We start from the raw sequence: 25,857 nt of genomic DNA on the forward strand, positions 1-25,857 counted from the left end.
CAACATTTTTAAATCAATATGTATATATTATTAACTGGTCCAGTACTCTTAATTTAGTTTCAAAATTATTTTACTATTTTTTATAAAATAAAAAGGGAAAAACTGGTTATTTAAAACATGACCAATTTTTATTTCAATCATACCCAAATTGACCCCCCCCCCAATTGACCCAATTTTGAAACCCAATTGGACTGGCCCAATTCTAATCTAACCTGACCCCCGACCCAACCAATTAACCCGCCTGGCCCTTTCTTTCAATCCAGGTCGTTGATCATGTAGATCAACGACCACGATTACCCCTTACCTTTTTTAATTCATTAACCCTACCCTAATCCCCTCATTTCCATCTCTCAGCCGCCTTTGAATACTCTCCCTCTCTCAAAATCTCTCGAAGGTTCTTGAAACCCTAGCCTCTCTCACCCCCCTCCAACCGCAATCTCACTGGAACCCATGGCTTCTCAGGCCATGGATGGCCTGTACTCACCCTTCTCTACCATTAAACCTTGGGTGTTCGAAGTTTCGAGGTCCGACCTCGATGGTGTCCTGTCAGAACTCTACAGATCCAAGGTTCTATGGCCTCTCCGGCCTGGCTTTGGCATATTCAAGCATCAGAAGCCTATTTCTGACCTCTCCGACTCAAGATCGGACCTTTTTCCAAGCCTTTCTCATTTCTAGGGTTTCTCTGAAACCCTAAGCTATTCGAGGTTTTTCTTTGGTTGTTTTCTTATATCTATGCTATGTCTATGCTCTACTTGAGTTCTTAAACGTTTTCCCTAATGTTCTTTCAAAAATTACTTCTCTTCGATTTAGGGTCTCTGAAAAGGTTTTAAAATGTTTTCTGACTCCTCTTCTTCTTCTCTTTGTGTGAATCTGTCTATGCTATGTTTTTATGTTCTCTTTTGTACCTCACATGTCCTTCTCCTGTGTTCTTATATTTGCCTTATTTTGCATGTCCTTCTATTGTGCTCCGTTCTTTCTTCTACTGGTTTCTATATCATGCTTTTACATGTTTATCTTATGTGTTTGTTTACCCCTATGTTCCTTTACTGTATTTTCTACTAAGGTTTTAGGTCTTTAGTTGCCTTCTTCTGGATTTTGTTTGAGTTCTTTGTTAAACATGTTTCCTCTACTGTTCTCTTAAGTGTTATACTATCTCGTTTCTCTTCTGATACTTGTTGTAAGCACGTGATTTTTGACCCTCCCCGAGGATTTTCACATTTTTTTAGCATAAATATGTAATTGGGTATAATATAGCCATTTTTACTATTTTTACTTTATTTCGTTGCAAAAATAAAAAATCACAAAATACATATATAAATTTTAGTTTATGTATTTCTCATAAACTTGAAAAAATACAAAAATTGTACTTTATTTTGGTACTTCATATAAATTCGAAAATTACAAAAATATATAGTTCTATTAATGTTTGCAGTCATTATAATTTTGAAAAATACAAAAAAATATTACTTCATATTTTATCTTTATATATAAAAAACGAAAATTACAAAAATAGTTTTATTAATATTTTGTAGCTATTTTAAATCTTGAAAAAATATTTAAAAAAGATATAGTGTTGTTTAAATATTAGTCTTATTTTTGGTAGTTGTTTTGCTTACATAGGGCTAGTTAAGCAACGTTTCCTATTTCTCGGGTCCGGGCAAAAGAATAATATTCGGGTTCAAACTACCCGGTTTTAGGCCTAATTTCGGACCTAGCCCATAATAAACCGAGTCCAGGACACATGGGGAACCCCACCACGCGTGGGGGACACAAACCTTGAACCCCACCATGCGTGGGGCTCATTTTTCTGGGCAAACCCATTACAAAACACGGACAAAACATTTTGAACAGGGGGATTTGGAAATATGGAAAAGGCTGGGCACTGTTCCTGGGTCTTCTTCCTAAAAGAAGAAGAACTAAGCAAAACCCTACGGTAAAAAAAACAAACGAGCCCCTACTCCTTCGACACTACCCTAAACCATCGTCAAACCACCCAAACACCGCCCACATGACCACTCCTCCTCTTCCTAGCTCCATCAAACCAGTCCGGCGATCCTCCATCAAACCCGGTGTACACTGTTCATCGTCTCCCTCCCTTCCTCAAGAACGAGACCCTAAACAAAACCCTACTGACCATCACGTCCGTCAACCACCAGCTTTCCCCCCTCGTCGTCACTGTTCCCCAGCACCACGACCAGCAGCAACAACCCACCAGCTCGTCGTCTGCCACCAGCTCCATCCGTCGACCTCGCCCAGACCACCACCAAACAGACCACCAGACCACCACCAAACAGACCACCAAACATACCACCAAACAGACCATCAAACAGGCCCGTCGACTCTACTGTCGACCACCTGCCCCGACGACCCACTGCTGCTGAGCTTGCAGTCCTGCCACCAGCTCCCTCCATCGTCACTGCCTATACGACTACTCCATCTCCTCCAAGCGCCATCACAACCGGAGGAACGAACGCAAAACCCTAACCAAACCCTACCCCAAACCACCTGCTTCACCCGTTCCAACCAACATCTCGAAAAATCCAACAGCAGCAACAGTTTCTTGGTCCGAGCTCCCTGCTTCCATCGAGGTCGTCGTTGTTCGTCGAGGTCCGTCTTGAGTTCCGTCGGGGTCGTGTTTGTCGTTCCGAGGTTGCCGAGGTTCAAAGGTTATTGTTCTTCATCCTTTGTTTCATTTCGTTCGTTTCGCATATTATGGTTCAAGGCGAATGAGAGTATTTGATATTGAGGAATGTCAACAATGCAACTTTTGTTGTTGTGTTAAAAATGCTTATTCTATGTTTAGTTACTGCATGTTTAAAGTAAATGGGAGCATATGAACGATTTGTTTGTCATCTTTGTTAAATCGTTTTTTTTCTCGTTTTTACCATGGATATTATTACCTGTTAGAATCGTTGTTTTTGTTTAACCTCGGATGACTTCATTGGTAGAAAATCGTAGTTGCCTTAAGTTTGCCCTTAAATAATAAAAACGAGACGAGCTTCGCCACATAAAAAATGTACAGATTGCGGAGCCCTCACAAAAATATATGCATTAAATACTTAGATTCCGGGTCGGGCCGTTCAGCGAATTTCACGGCCCTACCCCAAAATAATAATGCGCTAGTTGCTTCAGGCGCTCCTTTAATAATTTAATTTTCCTAAACTCGGGTGCACATTTATGTGACCCAAATCTAAATCTCAACGGAATCGAAATGTGTCTCTAATCACGGGTATATTGATTATGGCGTGGCCCGAGATGCATTTCCATGACGTTGTAAATTCCTTTTTAATAATAAATGAGACGAGCCTCGACAAACAAAAATGTAGAAGCTGCGGGGCCCTCTAAATGTATATATATTAAAAATACTTAGAATCCGGGACATGCCGTTTAGCAAATTTTACGGCCTTTCCCAAAATAACAATGCGTTAGTTGCTTTAGGCGCGTCTTAATAATTTATTTTTCTTAATTCGGGTGCACATTTATGTGACCCAAATCTAAATCTCAACGGAGTCGAGATATGTCAATAACCACGGGTGCATTGATGTAACGTGGTTCGAGATATATTTTCACGACGTTGCAATTCTCGTAAAAAATAATAATAAAAGCGGTCAAGAGTTTAAAACTTGCACATAGGTTTAACATGTACAAAATCAGATAATCAAGCCAAATATAACAGTTGAGAGACCGTGCTAGAACCACGGAACTCGGGAATGCCTAACACCTTCTCCCGGGTTAACAGAATTCCTTATCCGGATTTCTGGTACGCAGACTGTAATATAGAGTCATTCTTTTCCTCGATTCGGGATTAAAATTGGTGACTTGGGACACCCTAAATCTCCCAGGTGGCGACTCTGAAATAAATAAACAAATCCCGTTTCGATTGTCCTTTAATTGGAAAAACTCCCCTGCGCCCTCTCGGGTGCGGAAAAAGGAGGTGTGACAGCTCTGGCGACTCTGCTGGGGATTAGCCCAGAACCACTGGTTCAGGGTTAAGAATTCGAGCTTAGAATAATTGTTATTATTTGGCTTTGTTTATTATCTGATTTTATTACGTGTTTTGAGCCTAATGTGCTAAATGCTGCTTTTACCACTTTGATATTATTTGAACTGTATATAAATTGTGCCGAAACCTTTCTCTTCTTACCTCCGGGGATGTGCTTACTGGTTGAGACTCCCTATTCTGTTAGTATCATACCCTGAATAAAAGAGGCTCAGAAAGTTTCTAAGCCGGCTGGCCTTTTGGTTCCCGGAAAGGAGCTCCTTCCTCAGCTCGAGTTGTCCGCTCGGGTACACTGTCTAGAACACCGACCCAGGTTTTTGAACCTAGTATAACAAAGCCACATGCCGGATCCCAAGTAGGAACGTTTATTTGCATCATGTGCATTTGACTTAGGGGACTCAACATAGGGGTTGGGTCCGTCTAGGACAAGCAACCTGAAAATAATAGACCATCTTTCGGCATCCTATGTGCTACATGTTGTATTTAGTCAAGGGCGAATGAGTCATTTGGTCATTTCCAACATGGTGTTATTTTAATCAAAGCATGGGGAACATTTGTGGAATCCAAGAAGCCTTGGAATTCCCCTATGTCCCCCACGCTTCATTTTTGGAAAAAGCACATGGAGAACATTTGCGGAATCCAAGAAATCTTGAAATTCCACTATGTCCCCCACGCTTCATTTTTGGGAAAAGCACATGAGGAACATTTGCGGAATCCAAGAAGTCTTGAAATTCCCTATGTCCCCCATGCCACATTTTTGAAAATATAATAAATATAAAAAAATAAAATATAAATATATATATATATATATATATATATATATATATATATATATATATATATATATATATATATATATATATATATATATATATATAAACATTGAAAATTCAAAAAAAGAAGATTGTGTATGTTTTCATCATCATCCACAAAATTAGAAAATAGTGGAAAAGAGAAGAAAATAACAGCATAGAGAAAAAGTCCGAGTTGAGTCGAAGCTCCGCCGAAATTTTGAGAAAATGAAAAAAAATATCTTATTAAGTTTGTTTTATTAGCAAGTCTTGTTTTGAAATATGTTTTATTTATTTGTTTATGAAAATGACAAATTTAAAATAATCCAAAAATATTTTCCATTATTGACTTCTTTAGAAAGTCTTTTTAATTGTTTTAAAAAAAAATATATAAAAAATATATATATATATATATATATATATATATATATATATATATATATATATATATATATATATATATATATATATATATAATATAAAAAAAACAAATCCGAAAATATTTTGATTCTTCTTTCAAAATTGAAAAGAAAATTCAAAATTCAAAAAACATTTTGAGAAGCATTTCTTTTATTAAAGGTAAAATTCCGAAAAATATTTTCTTCTTTTCTTTAGAATAAAAAAAAACGAAAATTCAAAAAAAAAATCTTAGAAGTCTTTTCTTTAAAAAGAAAATCAATCAAAAAAAATACTTCCTTTCTTCTTTTAAAGTAGTTCTTTCGCATATTCAAAAAAAAAAAAAAGTTAGTTCATCTGTTTATTCCTGATTGCCCGAACTACGCGGGTTTGATTCTCACCGGATGTGAGATACGTAGGCAACCCTCATCGGGTCCAACCCCCCTTTTGCTAAAAAGCCAAAAACAAATAATAATGAAAATAAAAAAAAAACATGTCAAGATTTTTTTTCATAAATAAGTCGGGTGATGTCCAACTTCCCCTTTTACAAAAAAAAATAGCAAAAATATATATGTCAAATTTCATAAAGAAGTCGGGTGACGCTGTTTTATCAAGACATAGCCGAATGTTCCCGAAAGGGACGCCGGAAGGCCGACTTTGCATAAACAGCCACTTTTGGGTCATTTTTAAGACTTGGCCCAGTTGACCCCCACAACCTAAAAATCTTCGTCCCCGAGACGTTGAAAGGCCGTGTTTGCAATATTGACTTTTCTAATTTGAAAACGATAAAAAGAGTTATAAATAAGTCAGGTGATGCTGTTTTGTCATAAATAGCCGAATGTTCCCGAAAGGGACGCCGGAAGGCTGACTTGGCATAAACAGCCACCTTTGGGTCATTTTGAGATATGGACCCACACAGCCTTAAAAATCTTCGTCCCCGAGGCGCTGAAGGGCCGTGTTTGCAACACCAGGTTTTTATTATAATTTGAAAAAAAAACAAAGAGTCGGCGGTCAGGTGAATACCGTTTGAATTTTGTCATAATAAGCCGAGCCAGCTTCGGCCGCGTCTTAAACCGTTCTTGCCGAAACAGCCTTAGAATATCTTTCAGTTGTCGAAAGGTTGTTTTCGTAAAAGAATGGACAAGTTGGTAAAAGTGTCATAAAATAATCCTTCCCGGCCTCAAAATTCATGTGAGAATTGGAAGGGGCCACATTTGCAAAAATAACCATTTGGTTAAAATTAGCAAACGGAGGAAGGAAGTTGGCCATTTGTTTTGAAGTTTATAAATCTTTTGACTAGAATATGCGGGTTGTTTGATTCTCAAGTTTGTGGGTCATCTTTAAATCCTTGAAACCCAGTTTGTTTAAATTTTTTTTTTTTTAAAAAAATGTGTTTAGTATTGTTTATCTTTTATTGGTCCGAACTACGCAAGGTCTGATTCATGCGGGGTCATGATACGTAGGCAATCTCCATAAGATTCGACCGCCACCATAAAACAAAAATAAAACATTTAATAATAACACCACTAATAATAATAAATAAATAAAGGAAAGTGTGGGAGAATTTTCGGAGGGGCACAATTGCCTAACTGCTTAGGTGCACTGTATTTCTGACATATGATTGTCTGTCAAATGCCCTAACACTAACGTGATGCCTTCCCTTTGCTGTGTTCATATATAGAAAAGTGGTTGGTTGTGGTAACTCCTCCCTGCAATGCAAAGTCAAAGGACGATGACTCAGAACCACAGCACCGAGTGGGTCGGTACTGATGACCGACAACAATTGGTCGAACGGAACAACGAGTTGGTAAAAGAAGTGAAAATGCTGAGACAGCACGTGACCGACATGTATCAGGCATGGACGACTGGGAGCGCACCACCCCCTCCACCGCCAAGCTTCTTGAACTCTGTCTTTACCCAAGCACCCAATACCATAACGGAGGATCCCCCATACTCTCCATACCAACCCACTTATGGCAGTTTTTCCAGCTACCCGAGTAGCTCCATCACTCGTCAACACTGCTATCCTCCCCAACGCTACTATTCTCCACGAGATTCCCAAGAACGGACTTCACTGTACAAATATCCAGCTCCACAAAAGGCCTATCCACCCTCACAAGCCTACTGAAAGCCCTCTGGATCTGGTTTCCGGCCCAGTAAAGCATTTAGGAATGAGAGGTTGCTGAAACGAGAAAAGGCTATCACCCCTATCGGAGTATCTTATGCAAGTCTGTTCGAAAGGCTAAATCATATTGGCCTGATGGAGCCGCTCCCCGCATATACTCCAGATCCACGTGCAAGAAACTTTGATCCGGCAGCACGATGTGCATACCACTCCAATGTCAGAGGGCACAACATTGAGAGCTGTCGTAATCTGAAAAGGAAAGTAGAAAAATTGATCCAAAAGGGGCGGATTGTGATTGATAACAGTGACATAGAGCACTCGAACCCTATCGAGAACTCGTTGACGGAGGTTGATGGTATTGAAGCTGGTAGTGGTCTTGGCAGTATTGAGGCAAAGCTCAGTGGCTAAGATGCTAGTTTTTGATAAAATGGGAGGCCGCTCCGTTCCTTGGTTAGCAAAAGAGAAGCTGTTGGTGGCTTATTTTGTTGTCATTTCTGTTGTCCGGATTATTCTTAGGGTTGTAATCCGAATATTGTCTTGTGTCAAACCTTCCTATCTTTCCATTTTGTCATATAAGTTTGTTTAAGTTTCGTCGAGGCTGTGTTAGAATTTTATTCTGGTTGTTTTGTTTGTCTTGTCATTCATACCATTTCACCAGTAATCTAATGCAAAATCCCGTCCTTGTTAGTTCCAGTCGTCTTTTTGTTTAGTCCTTTTATTATTTCGTTCAATGCCGATTCTAGGGACATGACATGTGCACCCAGTTTGGGCCTAATCTTAAAAGTTAATCATAAAACCCTGGAAAAGCGATCAGACCATTTAAAGGAAATAAGGACGGTTGAGATTATTCAGAGCTCGAGTCATATGGAACTGGGGCAAGTGAAACACAAAGAAAAACTGTTAAAAGCAAGATTCGCCAAATTGGCATGAGGGTCGCCCAACGGTGCTTTAGAAGTGACAAATGAACAAACAAATGTTGAATATAATTGTCAAGTCCAGCACCACCAGAAGAGACTACGAATTTAAACTGTATTGTTTGCACTTGGCATGTTTTGAAGACTGGAATGACGAAGGCATTTTGTTCTGCTAGCCAAACACTTTATCCTTCGTTAACCCCTTTTGAGCCTTATTTATTTTCCTTTCATACCCCTCGTTCGGAATTAGTAGCAACGAATAGAATACGCAAGCGCGACAGGTAAACAAAAGAAAAAAAAAGAGAGAAAGAAAGAAAACAACAACGAAAAAAAAAGAGAAAAAAAAGAAAAGAAAAGAAAAGAAAAATGATAACAAAAACAAAAAGAAAGCCACAAGAAAAAAGAGGAATTGGGAACTACGTTTGACCTGATTCCTCAAAGAGGATACGTAAGCGCTTCACGGCTCGGTCATAATTTTGAAAAATGAAAAAAAAATCAATTAATATATCCCCAAGCAAGAAACTGGGGCAAAGGTTGTGTTTGTTGTAAATAAATCTAATGCCGAAGGTTGTAACTAATAACCCAAAATTAATGTATTTTTGAGCCTTTTTATACCCTTTCTTTCTAGCCCTATCCAAAAACCCACATTACGGTCCAAAGAAAGACCTTCCGATCAGTCTTCAAAAGATGCCAAGTCAGACAAATGAAGAGTCTTACCGGCGAACCTAACATTCTGTTCCACAGTAGAAAAGACTCTAATCTCCAGCAGAGGGAGTCATACCGGCAACACTCCAAATCCCCAGCTGGAAAGTGATACAAATGAGAGAGTCTTATTGGTGAAAACCTTTACAGGCACCGTAAGGCGATGAAAGCTGAGAGAAAAACAGAAATGAGAAAGGCTTGATAGTGAAAACCCTTTGGGCACTACAAGTCGAATAGGATTGAGAATCAGATGGGGAATTGCCAATTGAAGATCCGGAAAGATGATTAACGGCGGAGGATAGGCCACATATGCATGTCATGACCATTAGAGTCGGTATCTGCGCTTGATAGGTTTTTATTTATAGTTTCTTTTGTTAAAAGGTCGTCTTTTTCCTTTTGTCCTTTTATTCTGTTCCCTTTTTATCTTTTACCTTTCATAGAAAAATCCCCAATAGAGTCTGCTTGGTCAGAACAAGTGTGAATTGACTTCAAAATAGGCTATCAGCTTTCCAAAATGAGATCTGACTAGTACATCCAAGTGGTTTAGTCAGCAAGGAAAAAACGCGAGTCTAGTGTCAACAAAAATATCCCCAGCAAAAGGGAATTGACAAAACGATTGACGAGTGTCAAGAGGGATACCCTTGCCAAAACCAAGGTTATAAACCTCAAGGCCAAGGCCCGTGAACAATGCAAGGAAAGCAGTGAGCATGAATTTGTGGGAAATTCATACAAGACTAAAAGTCGGGGAAATGCCAGTTTCCGAGCTATGCCACAAAAGAAGAGGGATACCCCCAGCACATAATATCATCCCCAACAAGTTGTTGAACGCAGAGCAAGGAAGGAGAAAGGGAAAGTTATCCCAGTAGGGGTATCACAACCAACCACCATGTTTTAAACTAACAAAATTTTGTTTGATTTGAAGCAGGTAACGGAAATGGCATTGATGCCAGAATTACATGCCACAAGGGATATTATCAAACTGGGACAGAAAATTTTCCTTCCATTTAAAAAATTTTCTGGAAGTCAGGTACCCCCAGCTGATAACATTTTACCCCCCCAACAGGTAAGTAAATAATTCCCCAACAGTGTTATCCCTAGCAGTTGCGAGGAGTCCAACACAAGGTTGGAAAGTCAGTATTCTCAGCGGTTCCTTTCGGGGAAAGACAAAATGACTCTCAAGGGAGGTAGTCTTCGAAGGAAGAAGCTATGCAAAAACAAAACAAAAAAAAGAATAATAAAAAAAAAGAATAAAAAAAAAGAAAAAAAAAGTAAAAAGATAATAATGAAAAAAAGGGGGAAAAGTCATCCCCATCTAAATAATCCCCAACAGTTTCGAGGGAAGACAACACAGATAAGTAAATAATTCAAAAAAAAAAAAGCGAAGGTTTCATTAATAGGAGACGCCCTTCCTAGTTTGAAATCATTTAAGTTTTACCTATAGGAGACGCATTTCCTCCTAGGTTTGTTTAGTTTCACCCATAGGAGATGCATTTCCTCCTAAGTTTAAGTTTTACCCATAGGAGACGTATTTCCTCCTAAGTTTAAGTTTTACCCATAGGAGACGCATTTCCTCCTAAGTTTAAGTTTTACCCCCTAGGAGACGCATTTCCTCCTGAGTTCGTTTTAGTTCCACCCATAGGAGATGCATTTCCTCCTAAGTGGTTGTTAAAAATATAAAAAAAAAAAAACAAGACCTAGTCTGATGAACCTCCTCCTAGGATCAAAATCTTAGTCCGATGAATCTTTCACCTAAGATAGAGACCTAGTCCGATAAACCTTCTCCTAGGATCCAAATCTTAGTCTGATGAATCTTTCTCCTAAGATACCAAAAAACAAGACCTAGTTCGATGAGCCTTCTCCTAGGATCAAAATCTTAGTCTGACGAATTTTTCTCCTAAGATAGAGACCTAGTTTGATGAACCTTCTCCTAGGATCGAAATCTTAGTCTGATGAATCTTTCTCCTAAGATACCAAAAAACAAGACCTAGTCCGATGAGCCTTCTCCTAGGATCAAAATCTTAGTCTGACGAATTTTTCTCCTAAGATAGAGACCTAATCTGATGAACCTTCTCCTAGGATCGAAATCATAGTCTGATGAATCTTTCTCCTAAGATACCAAAAAGAAAAAAAACCTAGTCTGATGAACCTTCTCCTAGGATCAAAATCTTAGTCCGATGAATCTTTCTCCTAAGATACACAAAAAAAAACAACGTTTGAATTTGAGAAAAAACAACGATTGAAAAAAAGAAGAAAAAAAGAGAGTCATTTTTAGTTTTCTTAAAATTATCAATGTTTAGTTTTCCTAAAATCAGGAGCCCGCCTGAAGAGAGGAGTGACGTTTATTTTTAAAGTTGTTTAAATCTCGCAAACCTAAAGAAAGGAATGACATTTTATTTTCAAAGTTGTTAAAATCAGGAGCCCGCCTGAAGAGAGGAGTGGCGTTTATTTTAAAAGTTGTTGTTGAAATCAGGAGCCCGCCTGAAGAGAGGAGTGGTGTTTATTTTTAAAGTTGTTGTTAAAATCAGGAGCCCGCCTGAAGAGAGGAGTGGCGTTTATTTTAAAAGTTGTTGTTGAAATCAGGAGCCCGCCTGAAGAGAGGAGTGGCGTTTATTTTAAAAGTTGTTGTTGAAATCAGGAGCCCGCCTGAAGAGAGGAGTGGCGTTTATTTTTAAAGTTGTTTAAATCTCGCCAACCTAAAGAAAGGAATGGCATTTTATTTTCAAAGTTGTTGAAATCAGGAGCCCGCCTGAAGAGAGGAGTGGCGTTTATTTTTAAAGTTGTTGTTAAAATCAGGAGCCCGCCTGAAGAGAGGAATGGCGTTTATTTTAAAAGTTGTTGTTGAAATCAGGAGCCCGCCTGAAGAGAGGAGTGGCGTTTATTTTTAAAGTTGTTTAAATCTCGCCAACCTAAAGAAAGGAATGGCATTTTATTTTCAAAGTTGTTGAAATCAGGAGCCCGCCTGAAGAGAGGAGTGGCGTTTATTTTTAAAGTTGTTGTGAAAATCAGGAGCCCGCCTGAAGAGAGGAGTGGCGTTTATTCTAAAAGTTGTTGTTGAAATCAGGAGCCCGCCTGAAGAGAGGAGTGACGTTTATTTTTAAAGTTGTTTAAATCTCGCCAACCTAAAAAGAGGAATGACATTTTATTTTCAAAGTTGTTAAAATCAGGAGCCCGCCTGAAGAGAGGAATGACGTTTATTTTAAAAGTTGTTGAAATCAGGAGCCCGCCTGAAGAGAGGAATGGCGTTTATTTTAAAGGTTGTTAAAATCAGGAGCCCGCCTGAAGAGAGGAGTGGCGTTTATTTTAAAAGTTGTTGTTGAAATCAGGAGCCCGCCTGAAGAGAGGAGTGACGTTTATTTTTAAAGTTGTTTAAATCTCGCCAACCTAAAGAAAGGAATGACATTTTATTTTAAAAGTTGTTGAAATCAGGAGCCCGCCTGAAGAGAGGGGTGGCGTTTATTTTTAAAGTTGTTGTTAAAATCAGGAGCCCGCCTGAAGAGAGGAGTGACGTTTATTTTTAAAGTTGTTGTTAAAATCAGGAGCCCGCCTGAAGAGAGGAATGGCGTTTATTTTAAAAGTTGTTGTTGAAATCAGGAGCCCGCCTGAAGAGAGGAGTGGCGTTTATTTTTAAAGTTGTTTAAATCTCGCCAACCTAAAGAAAGGAATGACATTTTATTTTCAAAGTTGTTGAAATCAGGAGCCCTCCTGAAGAGAGGAGTGGCGTTTATTTTTAAAGTTGTTGTGAAAATCAGGAGCCCGCCTGAAGAGAGGAGTGGCGTTTATTCTAAAAGTTGTTGTTGAAATCAGGAGCCCGCCTGAAGAGAGGAGTGGCGTTTATTTTTAAAGTTGTTTAAATCTCGCCAACCTAAAAAGAGGAATAACATTTTATTTTCAAAGTTGTTAAAATCAGGAGCCCGCCTGAAGAAAGGAATGGCGTTTATTTTAAAAGTGTTGAAATTGGGAGCCCGCCCATAATAACAGAGGAATACATTCAGTCTTTACTTTCAAGTGTTGAAATTGGGAGCCCGCCCATAATAACAGAGGAATACATTCAGTCTTTACTTTCAAGTGTTGAAATTGGGAGCCCGCCCAGATAATAGAGGCATACATTTCAGTCTTTACTTTTCAAGTGTTGAAATTGGGATCCCGCCCATAATAACAGAGGAATACATTCAGTCTTTACTTTCAAGTGTTGAAATTGGGAGCCCGCCCATAATAACAGAGGAATACATTCAGTCTTTACTTTCAAGTGTTGAAATTGGGAGCCCGCCCATAGAACAGAGGCATACATTCCAGTCTTTAAATTTCTTGACAGGCGCCCACCTACATAACGAGTGGAATACTTTTCAGTCTTTAAATTTCTTGTCAGGCGCCCACCTACATAACGAGTGGAATACTTTTCAGTCTTTAAATTTCTTTTCAGGCGCCCACCTGTATAACAAGAGGAATACTTTTTAGTCTTATACTGCAGATTTTGGAAATCAGTAACCCCACCGGAAGGTAGAAGGTTACAACAGGAATCCCCAGCTCCGGGAAGCAGAAGGCTACAACAAAAATCCCCAGCATTCAACCAAGTTATAAATAGCAGAAGCTCGCCTCAAGAATGCGAGTCAACATCTGAGATGGTCAACAAAAGCTAGTCACAAAAACAAAAAGAAAAAAAAAATAAGAAGAAAAAGAAAAAATGAATGAATCCGAAGCACGGAAGTGGAGAACGGATGGGATCTGCTCAAGAACTAGCGCCTACAACTAGCAAGTATCAAGGTTCAAATCCAAAGTCTGTATGAAGCACCATTCAAGACTCAAGACCAAGTTTCAGAAGACTTGAAGATAGGAATCCTTGTAACTAGCAGCTGATAGGCTTAGTTAGTCTTTTTCAGTTTTCATTTTTTGTTGTAATGACAGGACCGCGGACCGGAACCTCAACGGAACGGCACCTCGATCGGCTCTTCACCTCAGTACACTTCACCATCTCTCTCATTCCCGAACTACACGTGGCCTGATTCCTGTATAACCAAGGATATGTAGGCAGCTCAGATACCAGGGCTCGGTCACATTCCCTTCCTTGCCTTAGTGTAGTCCGTCCAAATAATGGTCGGGTCAAAAACATGTCTAGTCGTTCTTTGTCGGAAAACTCTTCATGTTTCCAGTCAAAGAGGGGCAGCTGTAAGCACGTGATTTTTGACCCTCCCCTAGGATTTTCACATTTTTTTTAGCATAAATATGTAATTGGGTCTAATATAGCCATTTTTACTATTTTTACTTTATTTCGTTGCAAAAATAAAAAATCACAAAATACATATATAAATTTTAGTTTATGTATTTCTCATAAACTTGAAAAAATACAAAAATTGTACTTTATTTGGGTACTTCATATAAATTCGAAAATTACAAAAATATATAGTTCTATTAATGTTTGCAGTCATTATAATTTTGAAAAATACAAAAAAATATTACTTCATATTTTATCTTTATATATAAAAAACGAAAATTACAAAAATAGTTTTATTAATATTTTGTAGCTATTTAAAATCTTGAAAAAATATTTAAAAAAAGATATAGTGTTGTTTAAATATTAGTCTTATTTTTGGTAGTTGTTTTGCTTACATAGGGCTAGTTAAGCAACGTTTCCTATTTCTCGGGTCCGGGCAAAAGAATAATATTCGGGTTCAAACTACCCGGTTTTAGGCCTAATTTCGGACCTAGCCCATAATAAACCGAGTCCAGGACACATGGGGAACCCCACCACGCGTGGGGGACACAAACCTTGAACCCCACCATGCGTGGGGCTCATTTTTCTGGGCAAACCCATTACAAAACACGGACAAAACATTTTGAACAGGGGGATTTGGAAAATTGGAAAAGGCTGGGCACTGTTCCTGGGTCTTCTTCCTAAAAGAATAAGAACTTTGAAAACCAAAAAAAAACAAACCAGCCCCTACTCCCTCGACACTACCCTAAACCATCGTCAAACCACCCAAACACCGCCCACACGACCACTCCTCCTCCTCCTAGCTCCGTCAAACCAGTCCGGCGATCCTCCATCAAACCCGGTGTACACTGTTCATCGTCTCCCTCCCTTCCTCAAGAACGAGACCCTAAACAAAACCCTACTGACCATCACGTCCGTCAACCACCAGCTTCCCCCCCTCGTCGTCACTGTTCCCCAGCACCACGACCAGCAGCAACAACCCACTAGCTCGTCGTCCGCCACCAGCTCCATCCGTCGACCTCGCCCAGACCACCACCAAACAGACCACCAGACCACCACCAAATAGACCACCAAACATACCACCAAACAGACCATCAAACAGGCCCGTCGACTCTACTGTCGACCACCTGCCCCGACGACCCACTGCTGTTGAGATCGCAGTCCCGCCACCAGCTCCCTCCATCGTCACTGCCTATACGACTACTCCATCTCCTCCAAGCTCCATCACAACCGGAGGAACGAACGCAAAACCCTAACCAAACCCTACCCCAAACCACCTGCTTCACCCGTTCCAACCAACATCTCGAAAAATCCAACAGCAGCAATAGTTTCTTGGTCCGAGCTCCCTGCTTCCATCGAGGTCATCGTTGTTCGTCGAGGTCCGTCTTGAGTTCCGTCTTGAGTTCCGTCGGGGTCGTGTTTGTCGTTCCGAGGTTGCCGAGGTTCAAAGGTTATTGTTCTTCATCCTTTGTTTCATTTCGTTCGTTTCGCATATTATGGTTCAAGGCGAATGAGAGTATTTGATATTGAGGAATGTCAACAATGCAACTTTTGTTGTTGTGTTAAAAATGCTTATTCTATGTTTAGTTACTGCATGTTTAAAGTAAATGGGAGCATATGAACGGTTTGTTTGTCATCTTTGTTAAATCGTTTTTTTTCTCATTTTTACCATGGATATTATTACCTGTTAGAATCGTTGTTTTTGTTTAATCTCGGATGACTTCATTGGTAGAAAATCGTAGTTGCCTTAAGTTTTCACTTAAATAATAAAAACGAGACGAGCTTCGCCATATAAAAAATGTACAGATTGCGGAGCCCTCACAAAAATATATGCATTAAATACTTAGATTCCGGGTCGGGCCGTTCAGCGAATTTCATGGCCCTACCCCAAAATAATAATGCGCTAGTTGCTTCAGGCGCGCCTTTAATAATTTAATTTTCCTAAACTCGGGTGCACATTTATGTGACCCAAATCTAAATCTCAACGGAATCGAAATGTGTCTCTAATCACGGGTATATTGATTATGGCGTGGCCCGAGATGCATTTCCATGACGTTGTAAATTCCTTTTTAATAATAAATGAGACGAGCCTCGACAAACAAAAATGAAGAAGCTGCGGGGCCCTCTAAATGTATATATATTAAAAATACTTAGAATCCGGGACATGCCGTTTAGCAAATTTTACGGCCTTTCCCAAAATAACAATGCGTTAGTTGCTTTAGGCGCGTCTTAATAATTTATTTTTCTTAATTCGGGTGCACATTTATGTGACCCAAATCTAAATCTCAACGGAGTCGAGATATGTCAATAACCACGGGTACATTGATGTAACGTGGTTCGAGATATATTTTCACGACGTTGCAATTCTCGTAAAAAATAATAATAAAAGCGGTCAAGATTTTAAAAATTGCACATAGGTTTAACATGTACAAAATCAGATAATCAAGCCAAATATAACAGTTGAGCGACCGTGCTAGAACCACGAAACTCGGGAATGCCTAACACCTTCTCCCGGGTTAACAGAATTCCTTATCCGGATTTCTGGTACGCAGACTGTAATATAGAGTCATTCTTTTCCTCGATTCGGGATTAAAATTGGTGACTTGGGACACCCTAAATCTCCCAGGTGGCGACTCTGAAATAAATAAACAAATCCCGTTTCGATTGTCCTTTAATTGGAAAAACTCCCATGCGCCCTCTCGGGTGCGGAAAAAGGAGGTGTGACACTTGTTTAAGTTCCAAGCTTTCTTAAAACGTGTTCTTTATGCTTCAAATCAGTTCTTCATTCTATTTGCCTTGAACCTACTATTTTATCTGTTTGTTTTCACATGAATCCCTGAAAGAGACCTCTGAGCCTATTTCAGTTATATGTCTTCTCTTCTCTGTATCTGACTCGAGTTGAAAACCCTGGGATTTGGGGGTTTTTTGGCAAGTTTGATCTTGTGTTTTGGACTAGGGTTCTATTTGGGACCTTGGACACTCTCAAACTCATTCTAAGTCTATGTACTGGATTTGAGCCTCTTTGTTATGACCCGGAACTCTTCTATACTAGGCTTTTTCGCATGATAGTTCTTTCTTGTTCGATATGTCTGTATGCTTTATATATGAGGAATTTTGCCTTCAAAAGGTTTTGTCAACTTGTGATTGATTCGGAATTTCTCTTAATAAGGTTTGATTGATTGTTACTTATTTTCCTTAAGTAAAACCCTTTCCTCATTTTTCCTGACTTGGTTCATTCGAACAAAGCCTGCAATTTTGATTTTACTGGTTGTTGAGTGATCGCCTTTCTTTATTTGCACAAACCATGTACCACTGGACTTTTGCCTTAAATAACTTCTGTGTATTTACCCTTCTTGTGCTACTTTGGAAAAGATTTTGATCAAACTCTTTCCTTAATTATCTTGCCCGTTTGAAATCAGAATCCCTTAATTGAAGGGAGACCTTATTTGATTGATTTCAAAACTATTTTTTTACCTTTTCTTTCTTGCTTTTTGCACTATAAAGGGAAGACCCTTCTGCACTTTTACACACTTCCAATTCAATACTCTTTAAGACCTTGAGTTCAATACTCTGACAACACTTATTGAACAATTTCAATACTCCTACATTCTCAATTCAACACTCTATTCTATTCTGAAATCTTCTGGCTGTGTGTTTGCAATTTGGCTTTACTATTGCTCTTCTCTTCTTATTTCCCTGAAACTGGTATCTTCTAATTTAACTTTTAGCTTCATACCTATGTGTTTGCTTTACAGTTTCAACAATCTTGTCTACTTTGCTGTTTATGTTCTGTTTTGAATATGCTGTCTCTTTGCATCTGTTGCTGTGTGAATTCTCCATACCCTTATTCCCTTCTATGTGTTTGAGTTAAAGTTCAAAGCATGGAAACATCCAAATTGTTTCTCATGTCTGGACTTGATCCTTTAATGGATCCTAACTCCCAAACAATGTGGCTAACAGGCTGGTTGGGGTGTGCCAACACTTCCAATTGTTGGGTATGACCACCAGCCTGTCTTGGCTTTCCCCAAAATCCCCTCTATGCACTTGCACTCTCTCTTAAATTCTACGTTCTGCCCCCCTCCTATGAGCCTTGCTTTGGGACCTTGAGCTCCCTCTGAACTTGGACATTTGAGGGTTGGCCCTTCCACACTGCACTATAATCCAATTCTGCAATATATTTGGGTGTAAGCACTGCCCGGAGTCTACTTGAGACTCTTAGGGAACTCTGACACATCCTGAATAGGAGAAAGGTTTTGGAATTTGATCTTTGGAGTTGGTTTACTTCATGCTTCAGACAGAAGTCTGAATCAGGCTCTCCTTGGTTGGGATTTTTAGCTTTCTGATGTAATTTTATTTTACTTTTCTTTGTTTATTCTGGGCTGTAATAATTTGTAATAACTTATGGGGTTTTAGTGAAAAGGGGAGGGTCACTCATGTGTGCATAAGGGTAGATATCATGTTCATAGGTATTTACTGCTGCAATCATGTCCTGTTTTCACTTCCGCATTTTTCATATAGAAATCATGTTTACAAGTCCTGCACTTCTGCGTTTTTCATATAGAAACCATGCCTACAGGTTTTGCATTTCATACGTAGATACCATGTCTATAGACTCTACATTTCATACATAGATACCATGTCTATAGCTTCTGCATTTCATACATAAAGACCATGTCTATAGGTTTCTGCGTTTCAGCCTATCACATAAAGAACATGTCTACAGAGTTTCCTGAATTCTGCATATGCATCTATCACTAGGCAAACGCATTTATAGGCTTAAATAATAAAAATCAGCATTTTAAACACCATGCCTATAGGATTTCTGCATTTTCGTAAAGGTAAACTCAATAACGCTTAGAAAGCATGTCTATAAGAGTAACCAACTGATCTGAATCGTTTACAAGTCTAAAATTAGTAGTAACGTTACTTAATGTCTGCAGAACTTATGTTTTCTATAATCAACAGGCCTTCTTTTTGTAAAAATCAGTACACTTCTACATTATTAGATGTCATGCCTGTAGGTTTCACTTAGGCAAGCTATAAGGTAAAATTAGCTAATTGAATCAGACTCTGTTAATTCCAACCAGCAGGCAGGTCTGATTTCGATTTCTTATTTGAAATGTGTAATAGACTAGTCTGCCTCTTTAATGTTTAAGTTTACTTCAGACCATAACCAGTATCTGCAAGACATGCTAAATAATCTGTCTTTAAGTGAGGAGGCCTTTCTGAGCCTTTTAAATTGTTATGTGTTTCCCATATCTGCCTTATGTGTTTTTGTTTATCGCTTTAGAATTTTATCCTTTTAAACCATACAAAGCCCAAATCTCCCTTCCTTTTAGGACTAGTAGTCTCAAATGCCTCCGGGACTGATAGGATTGGGGCGGGGTACTAGCATGCAATAAGTAACAAAATCATTCCGTGTTTAAATACCTCAACGGGGTGGGAAATGGTAGATATGGATATGATGACCGGTGCGCTAATACCACGTGTAACCCCTCTTCTGAGGAGTGATTACCGGGTATTGCATTGATGTGATCCATATTATTTATAAACCTAGGACCCCCCCTTCCCTTTACTTGTTTATTTTATTACTTTCAAAATTTCAAACTCCTTTTTTCTCAAATTTCAACTTCCTTGTTTCTTCAAACTTTGACTTATTTGCAATCACAATGTGACAACCCCTCATATTTGAAACCCTTAATTGCTTATTTATTATTTGTACTTAAGTCACAATTATAGCATGGCCGGGAACCACACTAGTGGATCTTGAGGGGTGCCTAACACCTTCCCCTCAAGATAATTTCTAGCCCCTACCCAAACTCTGATTTTTCTAAATAAATTATTCCTAGTGTACTAATGCACTTAATCATTAGGTGGCGACTCTTCAAATCAAAAAACTCAATTCCCAAAAGGGAACGAGTTGTCCTCCCAAATGTCATAAACCCGATTTCGCGAGAAAAAGGGGGCACGCCAACGATGTAACTTTCAATTTTGATGATGTCTGCCATTTGAAGAGATAAAAAATAAGTTGGTGGCTGCCCCATTATTACGGCACCGGATTGATCCTTACCGTTTGAACTTTTGTGTGATGCAAATGACCATGTTATTGGGGCAATGCTAGGCCGTTAAGGTGTTTTATTCCATCTACTATGCGAGTAAGACTCTTGATGATGCACAGCTGAAATACACCACCACTGAAAAGGAGTTGTTAGCCGTGGTGTGGGCCTTTGAAAAATTTCGGACATACCGATCATGCAACAATCAGGTATCTATTTACAAAAAAGAATTCTAATGCTAGATTGATGCTCCGGGTTTTGTTGTTGCAGGAATTTGATGTAAAAATACGAGATCAAAAGGGCACAGAGAACCAAGTAGCTGACCATCTATCAATGCTAGAAAATCATGACCATGTGGAGGAGGGTGGAGAAATCAAAGAAGTATTTCCTGATGAGCAACTTTTTGCTATCACTCAAGGACATCCCCCATGCTACGCGGACTATGTGAACTATCTTGTGAGTGGGTTACTTCCTTCTGTAATTGAATCTTAAGCTAGAAAGAGGTTTCTACATGATACGAACTTCTACTACTAGGATGAGCCATACTTGTACAAGCAGTGTGCTGATCAGTTGATGAGGAGATACATTCTAGAAAAGGAGGTGGAATTAATGTTGTATGATTGTCATGCATCACCTTATGAGGGCCATCATGGAAGTGATAGAACAACTGCAAAGGTATTACAATCCGGTTTCTTTTAGCCAATATTATTCAAGGATGCCCATGCATTTGTTAAGAAGTGTGACCAGTATCAAAGAACAGGAACAATCACAAAGAGGCGTGAGATGCATTTGAATAACATCCTGGAGGTCGAGATTTTTGATGTGTGGGGGATAGATTTTATGAGACCATTCCCTTTGTCCAGAGGAAACAAATACATCTTGCTAGCAGTTGACTATGTGTCAAAATGGGTAGAGGCGATCGTATTGCCAACTAATGATTCCATGGTGGTAGTTGCATTTGTGAAAAAGAAAAAATTCTCGAGGTTTGGGACTCCACGTGCTTTGATTAGTGATGAAGGGAAACATTTTTTAATTTGGTTGTTGAATAACCTTCTATATAAATACGGAATCTGCCACAGAGTTGCTACAACATATCATCCTCAAACAAGTGGAAAAGCTGAGGTGTCTAATAGAGAAATAAAGTAAATCTTAGAGAAGACGGTAGTGTGAATAGGAAGGATTGGAATGCAAAGTTAAATGTTGTCTTGTGGGCATAAAGAACTGCATATAAAATGCCAATTGGGGTGTCGACGTATAAGCTTGTTTATGGGAAAGGATGTCACTTGCATTTTGAACTTGAACATAAAGCATATGGGCCATTAAAAAGTTGAATATGGACCTTGAAGTCGCGAGTGAGAAGAGACTCTTGCAGTTGAATAAGTTAGATGAGTTCAGGCTGCACTCTTATGAAAACGCTAATCTATACAAAGAGAAGACGAAAAGATGGCATGACAAATGTATCAAGCTACGTCACTTCGAGCCAGGACAACATGTATTATTGCTCAATTCTAGGCTCAAGTTGTTTCCTAGGAAGTTAAAGTCAAGATGGTTAGGCCCGTTCGAGGTGGTGAGAGTCACTCCTTATGGTGCAATTGAGCTATGTGCTTTAAATGGTGAAAGAAATTTTTTAGTGAATGGATACAGAGTTAAGCACTTCTAGGGAGGAATAATTGATCGCGAGAAGATCAAAGTTGTACTCGTTGATGAGTAAGCGAGGCCATGCATCGTGTCGCGACGTTAAATCATGCGTTTGTTGGAAGGCAACCCAGCTTTACTATTTTGTTTTATTTTTATTTTTATTATTGTATTTTTGTAGTGTCCGTTTTTCTTTTGTAGGATTCTAAGCATAGAAAGCAAAGCCATTGGAAGGGTGCAAAAACAAAGTGAGCTAGATGGTTAAAACTAAGTGTGAGATGTCTACACAAAGGATCATATCTGGGAGAAGTCTGAGTATCCCGTGAGCTGCTAATACTTCGGCTTTTTGCCTACTAGGGAATCTGTTGTACCTTCTGTCGCACCTCCATTTTACAGCGCCCGCAGGGCGCGTGGGGGAGTTTTCTCCAATTGAAGGACAGTCGAAACAGGATTTATTTAATTATTTTAGAGTTGGCACCTGGGAATTTTAAGGCGTCCCAAGTCACCAATTTTAATCCCTGAATCGAGGAGAATATGACTCTGTTTATTATTCTGCGAACCAGAAATCCTGAGTAAGGAATTCTGTTAATCCGGAAGAAGGTGTTAGGCATTTCCGAATTCCGTGGTTCTAGCACGGTCGCTTAACTATTTTTATTATTGGCTTAATTATCTTGATTTTACTAAATACGTTTTTATTGCATGATTTTACTACCGCTTTTTTACTTATTGTTTACAATTATATGGACGAATTACGCGTACGTATATTCGTATTATATACTTTTTATAATTATCGGGGATCATGCCACGCGTACGTGTACACAATAAAATTGTCCATGTTATAATTTTTATAAAAATATATGTTCGAAATTTAAAACAAAATCAGGAACATCATTACCCTTTTTATTTAAATAACGAACTGCACATCTCGGGTTTTATGAAATAAATTTAATGTTTTCCAAAGAAATTCGTTTTTTATTAAATATTCACTCGAAATTGCGCGTACGCATAATCCGAATTTTTGCTTTTTAAAAAAAAAAAATATAATCAGGGTGCGCGAACGCATCCCCGATTGCGCAAAATCTTTGTTAATAATATTATGGACTTTCCCCAAATTGTTTATTATATCATGAGAAATATCCATTTAAGATACCCTTGAACTCTTGAAAAGAATTCACAATTTATTAAATGTTGCCCGTCGATTATAATTCCCGCGTATAAATTATATTTATCCAGACTATTCAAATTCAAAGAAAAGAAAAAATATGATTAACACTATTTTCGGCAAATACAACATTATATATCTACCAAAGAATGAATTGCATATGAAACTTAAAAACAAATGATTCATAAAGGGAAGAAATATTTTCCAAGAATTTTCATTATTTTTATTTAGTGCAAATTCTATTTTTTACTTACCATTGATTTAAAGTGTTGCAATCTGTGCATGTACATCTCAACTTATTCTCATATACTCGTTTTTAATCTAATAGGCGAAATTATTTTAATTAATTATGCTTGTGATTGAGTTGGGATAGATATATATAATCAAACCAATTTGATTCTCAATCTATATGAATTATTACTAAGCAATATCTTTCACATTGTATAAGTTCCTAGGCCCTTTATTATTAGGAAAGAAAACAAATCTTCCTGTTGACTTAATAAAAAGATATTGCATACAATATTACTCATCATATTTGACATTGTGAACATAGCGGATTATACTAACGCGTCTTTCAACTATTGATTATAACACAACCAAGGTTGTGCCAAAAGATAGCAAATTGCAACCAACATCATCTAGCTTTCAACAACAACTAACTTACTAACAAAATAAACCAATAGCGTATTTTTCCTTGATATTTCCATATTATACTATACCTAGCTAACAATACCATAAAGTGTAAATAAAAGCCAACTTTCTGCCATGCTTCCTATTTACACAACTCAAAGATAACTAAACTAATGAAATTTTGACATGGATAACATTATTACAAAGTTTTATATGAATTTCAAAATAAGACAATTAACTTGTAGCCATCGAGTCGAACTCACTACTGGTTAACCAACATGAAACCAAAGCTGAAATTTTTAACTAAAGAACTTAAATGAATAGAAGATAGTATTACAATTCAAACTTTATTTATTTGTCATGTTGAATCTCTTTCCAACATAGAATTTAAGAGATATGTACCTGAAAATGAAGGTAGAAGAAGTAAATTTTCAGCAGTTGCAGCAGTAACAAAACCAGCAGAATATACCAACAACACAGCAAGTCTGAACAAGACCCGTTAACCCAGATGAATAGTGACAGACACTTGAGGGAAAGATTTCAGATTCAGAATGAATAATATCCACAAAAAAAACAAACAACGGACAGATTCTAGAAGGATAACATTTTTTCAGATTTTCAGTTTCTTCCTGTTTCGGATTCCTATTTCTGATTTTTTTCTGTTTCTGTTTTCTTCTCTTCTTTCCTTTCTGTCTGAAAGCCCTCCTCTTCAGTTTTAAAACCTAATCCTTAAAACTTATTCCTTTCTCTTTACAATCTGACCTTAAACTCTGATTTTTCCTCCTCAATTTCACACTCTCTTTTTCTCTCTTTAAAATCTCTTTCAAATCCCCCCCTAAAAATCTGTTTGCTTCCTGTATTTATACAGGTCTGTCCCTTTCTTTTTAAGTGCTGCCTGGACCCCCTTTTTGTTATCTAAGGGAAAATCTGCCACTGAACTGCTTTTTCTTATTCAAACAGCACTAAGGATACCTTTACTTTATTTTCAGCCCCTCCACTTTCTTTGGTTTCCTATTATCCTATTAGATTAACAGCCACTAACACTCCACTTCCAGCACACTAGCACTAACACTATTTTTTACTGTTTCATTCCCAGAAATGCCCTGAAATCCTATTGTTAATAATGCCCATTAATACAAGATCAGAATCTATTATGAAACAGATTTAAAAATATGTTCAAACCTAATTATCAACTTGATTTAAAACAGCTAATACCAATTCTCTTAAGTTCCTAACACAGTTGTATCTACCCAACAATTGTAAAATTGAATTTACCTAACATCTCAACAACATTATACTGAATTTCAACATAACAAATTATACTAAACTTCAACTTTGAACTAAAATCAAACAAACACAGGAGCATTGTCAATATATTGACAATGCCCTGAAACTTAATGTTCAGACAATAACATATATACAACACTTATTTTGACAGATTCATATAAACCAGGATGATTTAACTGACGAGTATTAATTAAAAATGATTATCTATAACATCTGTCAACAAACAGTCCATAAAAACAGAAACAGATTGTTTCAATCAGTATTATCATAAATGAGAATTCGTAATATAACTAATCGACGAACTTAATCGAGTCGATTACTCACATTGTAAATAATCACAACCAACAGAAACAGTTTCATATTTTGATCATATAGACGAGTATGAGACAGTATAACAATAAAAGATGGGAAAATTATACAGACTAATGAAACAAACATAAAATACACGTAGAATACACAAAAGAAATAGAAAAAATACCTCTGTATCTTCAAACTTCATACGGACTCGAACTCAACTTGGGTTCGGACTTTGTTTGAAATCAAACAGACCTTAGTCGAAGTATTTTCCACTGAAAATACTTTGACTAAGGTCGATTAAACCTCAATCTTTATTTAATTTGGACAGAATCCAAAAGTCTGGTATTTCTAGGTTTTTTTGAAGATTCGATTTGGGACTTAACCATTTCTGGTCAGATTCGAGGGGGACCCAATACGACACAAGGGTGAGGGTAACCTAGGGGTCATTTGGTGTCAATTTAGAACAGATCTGAGTTTTTTCTTGTTTGGTCTGAATCTTCAAAAGAAGATTCGAGAAGCTCGGAAGTGATTCGATCCAAACAAGCAACAGATCCATACCTAGGGTGGTTAGGGGAAGCTATGGTGTCGATTTGGGGCTGTTAGGTTTAGATCTGAGTTTGGCTCGAATCTTCAAATGAAGATTCGAGAACCTT

The sequence above is a fragment of the Nicotiana tabacum genome, chromosome 10, assembly GCF_000715075.1.
Source record: "Nicotiana tabacum cultivar K326 chromosome 10, ASM71507v2, whole genome shotgun sequence".
NCBI classification, from domain to species: Eukaryota; Viridiplantae; Streptophyta; class Magnoliopsida; order Solanales; family Solanaceae; genus Nicotiana; species Nicotiana tabacum.